We start from the raw sequence: 5,554 nt of genomic DNA, 5'->3' as shown, positions 1-5,554 counted from the left end.
TGTATGGAATCGTGAGGACCTAATTGTCTTTATTCATGAGCTGTGTGATTGATATTAGGGGAAAATGAGACACCCTAATTGTCCTCTTATATGAGGGATTTGGTACAGGCCCACACTCTGATGCTGTGGGTGTGTGTTGTGCACTACTGGGTGAGATATCAAAGTGACAACTCCTAAAGGGCATCTATGCAGCGGTCTGCAGACATATCACTTGAAATAATTCATGTTGTCTTGTTGTTCTTTCTGACACTTTCTTGCCTTTATTGTTTGGCTGGATCCAGACATTATCAGGAACAAATGGATACACAACCTCGGAGGCATGAGAAACAACCTTCTCAGCCGCCCAATTCTGAACTTCCCATTTTATATATTCTTCTCCCGGTTGTTAAATTCATCCTGCTCCACCCCGTGTGACAGTACGTTATATATTTTGAAGCTTTATGATGTTTGCACTGAAGTCTGCTTCCTTTTTTTTACGGCTGCATCAATCCATCAAGGTGAATACTCGATCACAGAATGAAATAGAATAAAAGAGTTTCCTCACGTATTTGAACAACAGCATTCGTTTAATTAAGGTTAATTTTCTGATAACTTGTCTATGTGATATTTGGCTAGCTTTGGTACTTGTATGAAAGCCCAAAAGCTCATGCTTTGAGTGTGGGATCGTGCGTGCATGAGGTAGAGAGCGAGCAGGGAGACAGGGAGGCTGTGATTGGGTCATCAGATTGGTACCTCATGGCAGACATTAGTCAAATTTTTCACATGCTTACAAACTGCTTCGGATGACAGATTTTCATCGTTCCTTTTTCAGAGCGCATGAGTTATTAATTTCTGTCAGGACCTTAAGACAATTTCCACCAAAATCTGGATCTGGAAAAAAATGACCAACCCTATAGCCTATTATGTTACCTTCAATCTACAAGTAGTTCCTAATTTTCTTTCAAGATAAAATCAAGTTTGTATAAAAACAGAAAGTGAACTACCATTAGCTTAAGACAAAAATAAAAACATAAATAAGTTACGCCTTGTGCTGGGAGTGACATTTTGTTAATATAAAAAACACATGCTTTAATTCATTTGATTTAATCCCCTATAAGAAGTTCGGTTGCACCAGATACTCACTAAAGCGCAATAAGTAGATGAATCCACCACTAAAAATAGACCCAGAAAAAAGCACTACTTCCTGCCCCATCACAGTTGCGTCCACCAATCATATTCCCTGAGCTAACCTGCATATCCCACAATGTAAGAGTGGCAGGTCCAGTGTTCCTGGGCCTGTCGATCAAACGTATACGCTCCACACGAGGAACGCCACAGAGCCATAATTGAAATCCACGAGGGGAAACACCTTGAATGGCTCAGGTAAGCGTAAACTAATGTGCGTGCGTGTTTATGTGGGCCAGCGTGCACCCACACACACATACACACACACTCTGCAGATGAAGATGAAAGCAAGGTGTGTATGTTTATGCATGAGTGTGTGTGTGCAAATCTGTGTGTATGTGTGTGTGCACCCACCAGTGTAATGTGATAAGCTCCAGCAAAGCACATACCTGATGCCATTAAATGCAATTTCCCCTGTGTGTCAGCGCAGCCATTTGTCAGCTGCTAACACTGCACGCTTTATTAAAAACCTCATCCGCTTCAATTAACTGCGCCTGCAAAGCAGTTTAACTCCACTCTAATCCTGTCAAGATGTTTTAACAGGCCCTGCGTACTGTAGGTACATCATTTCAAAGCCTGTTAGTCAGGTTTTTATGGGTTTAAAAAAGTCTATTACTCATCACCTGAAGTGACTGTTTCGAGTCACAGCGATGGTGTTCGTGTGCAGATTCTTTTTTTGGCATGGAAATGTGACTCTGTTTTATTTCGCTTACATTCCTGTGCAACTTTGTTAATTCGTGGTCTGTAATGTTGGAAAGTAACACAAAGTAACAAAAAGGAAAAAAAACCTCACATCGAACATCCGTCTCTCAAGTGACCAATCACTGTGTTTTCTATGGCCGAAATTCTCCACTATATTGCATTTGTTGATATCGAGTCTTCTCTCTTTCGCGGCGTTTGTCTTGATTTATTTCTCCCGTCCTCAGCTCAGGTTTGACCGTGAAGCAGCGAGACGTTAAGTCATGCTCAGGGTTTTGTTTTTGAGCAATTTAATTGTTTTCCAAATTTTGCAAAAGCTTTCTGCGCTTATTGCACAGCTGATAAGTTTCGAAACAGCCAGGCGAGGTCAGTCCAAATAAAGCCTCATCACTGGTCAGGAACATTTTCCGACCTGTTGTCTTTTGACTGATTTCACTTTAGATTTCAATGACATGGTATTTTTTTCTTGTGTCACCAAATGTCATTTGTTTGTAACAGTTTCACCTTGCACAAAAAAAGTTCCTGGTAACTGCAGGCTTCTGAGAGAGAGGGTAAGGGTTTCTAAAAATGTGCAGGATAAATAAAGGATTTTAAAATGAGACGGGCTGCTTTCAACTCATCCTTTGGAGAGCACATGTCGCAGATAAAATCTATCTACGAGAAGCTGAGTGAAGGAGTTTACGTTTACAACTTCCAAGACTGAACATTCCCAAGGGTTAACCAGGACTTAAACCTTCACATAATTGTGATTTGATATGTGATAGTTTGCGCTAAACCCAAATAAAAGAGAAGGAGGAAAAAAGTGCAAAGAGACCCAAGAAGTCAGGGAAATAATCCCAACAAGCAGCCAGAGAACAATCAAACAGAAAGAGAGTGAAGTGACTGTTGTACATACTGTAAGACGGAGCTGATGAGGGCGGTGAGCAGCAGTCGGTTGGCATGTGAGAATGAGGTGATTGGCTGGAAGTGTCCGCTGCTGAAAGGTGAGAGAGTGTTCGGGCTTAGAATGAATAAAAAAAAACAAAAAAAACTGTCCTTTAAATGTTCATTTCTCAATCTTTGCACAAATGCAGCCAGTCTGAAGGTCTAAAAACATGCTCCCCCACAAGGACATCACACATCCACAGTGCGCTTTACTGTTTTCTTTTCTTGCGCACACACATTTAAACATGTCTTCCTCTAACACACACACACACACACACATGCGCAACACACGGTCATGCCAGCAGGGAGGTGACGGTTAGCATGGCGCTGTCACAGGGGTTCCTGGGCAGGGTTTGCAGGAAAGGGAGAGGTGTAAATTGGGTAAGCGCTGGGTGCAAAACCTTGAGAGTTTAGGTTTGCTGCTCTTTCTCTCGATGCTTTGTCACTCACACACACCCTAAGAGATTCAGGTGAGGAAGTAAAGGGGAGAGGGGCGATTTGGCTGCCTTTTTTTTTTTTTTTCCCCCACATTGTGTTTGTATCTGGATTGCGAGCTCGAATGTGTCCTTCACGGCTGCTCTCTTTCTCTAAATCCTTCAGCTTCTTTTTCTCTTTTTGTGAAATTGCACTGTAAAAAAAAAAAGAAAAAGGTTGGACGTTGACAAAAATAAGTATTAACAGTGTGAAGCAGGCGGAAGGTGTAAAAGATGAGGTTAGGACTTGTGATGGTGTTGACCACAAGCAAACAGGTTTACCACATAGTTTCATATCTTTCAGCTTGACGTTGATGAAATTTGAAAGTGTAATCAGCGAAACGAAAGCTAGCGGCGAGCAGGTGTGACTTGCCTTTGATCATAACGGAGACCAATTGCAATTAGAGCCAAAATGGCTTGACGGCAGTATCAGGGGGCCGCTTGCAGATTATGTATTTTTAATCAGAGTTGTTAGCATCTGTGATGGATGCCCATTTTACCCACACCAGCCCCTGATGGCATACGTCATGTTTGCTAGCTGCGGATTATAACCGTGTGAATGCTGTCCATTAGCTGCATGAGGAGACGCACATCTCTCCCCCCCCCCCCCCCCCCCCCCATCATGTCGCCCAACACACCAACTCTGTAAACTGAGTTTCCACATGATCAACTTTAATGCAAATTTCTACGACTTACTTTCGTTTCTCATCTTTCTAAGATAAACTTTACTTCACTCGGAATCAGGGATTATTACTCCCATTTTTTTTAATATATAATTGTCCGATAAGCAAAACTAATGAAATATTCCTGTGAACTGTAAAGCTCTGACTCACCCTTGTGAGTTGTCCTCACGGGGTTGGGTGGCCCGCTCTGGTGCTGCGTAGGCTCATTCACTAGTACACCTTTGTATCAAGTTTGCTTCCTCACTATCGATGTGTTTTTATCATGCAGACAAGTACCAAACTGTATTCTTTGCGTTCTCAAGAACTCTTTACGCTCTCTGTCCCAAATGCTCAAAGAGAAGTGAGGAAAAAGGGCTTTGGGAATCTGTTGCTAAACTCAAGGAGCTGGTTTCCTTAAATTATTTCAAATCGAAAGTGAAAGTTTGTCTCTTTTTGTGTCTCCGTCTGTATCTTTGTGTTTCCGCTGCTGCTGCCTGTCTTGACGAGGTTCAAGAGAAGCAGAGAGAGCTGTCTGCAGGCTGCACGTCACGCCTTCAATGGACTCAAAGGGAAGCTGAATCCTCTCTTTAGTTTGTGCATAACAAAACTCCACTCCACACTTACGTCTTCATTTCTTAAACACTGACGGCAAAGCCAATATCAATATTTCAGTTTAGTAGTTTTGCTACAGGACCAGTTTAATGGTGAATGCTAAGACCCAGCCCTGTTATTGATTAGCTTTAAGCTTCAAATGGTTTCTTGCTGTTTCACCAGAGGCCTTCTGTCTGTATGTCTGTCTGCATAAAATCGACTTCAAACTACAAATTCTGGTGAAGATCAATCGTTTCAAATCAACTTTAAATGCACCAAAACTAAACAAGGCTGCAGCATGATGATCTTTTATTAAGTTACAGTTACGCAAAGATCTGTCAACGTTTGACTTGCTGGTGAACGGAAAACAGTTTTAACATCAAGTATAGGTACTTAGTAATATTAGCATTTTTAAGCTTTGTGTATGTGACGTGTACACGTTGTTGAAATCAAGGGAAGTGAGGAGTGTTGTTGCTACTTGTTGGTGAGGTTTTATTTGCGTGTGTAAATATTATTCCACTGGAAATACATTTATAATGATGGTATCTGCAGATTTAAAACAGCCGCATCTTTCCAAATGCAGGCGAGAACTATTGTCATTAAAGCACTATTTACTCCAGTTTACGCAGCATACACATTCCATATTTACAAAGATGAGAAGCTGTTGTCGCAGCAGCGTGTGTGTGTGTGTGTGTGTTTGTGTGTGTGTGTGTGTGTGTGGCCCCTAACTCGACCATGTGCTAACCCCACACAGCTGCAGAGTCCCCTTGAGGGTTTGTCGCACAGGCAACAGAGGAAGGGCGGAGGAGGAGGGGGAGGACGTGAACACTCATTTCCATGCAACACTGTTCTGGCAAAGACATTGTACACCGCTGTGGATGTGCGTCTCTCGTGCTATTGCTCAATCTTTTTAGGCCTGTCAGATAGGGTTTTCATCAGACAATTCTCCGGGCGGCGAGGTTGAGAAAGCTGATTGTGTACTTCAGTGTAGCGAATGTGTTTACGCATGTATACAGGAGATAGAGAAGGAAACAAGGGGAC

The sequence above is a fragment of the Symphodus melops genome (assembly GCF_947650265.1).
Source record: "Symphodus melops genome assembly, chromosome: 23".
Lineage (NCBI taxonomy): Eukaryota > Metazoa > Chordata > Actinopteri > Labriformes > Labridae > Symphodus > Symphodus melops.
The sequence above is the reverse complement of the archived record's forward strand: the minus strand, read 5'-3'. Positions refer to the sequence as shown.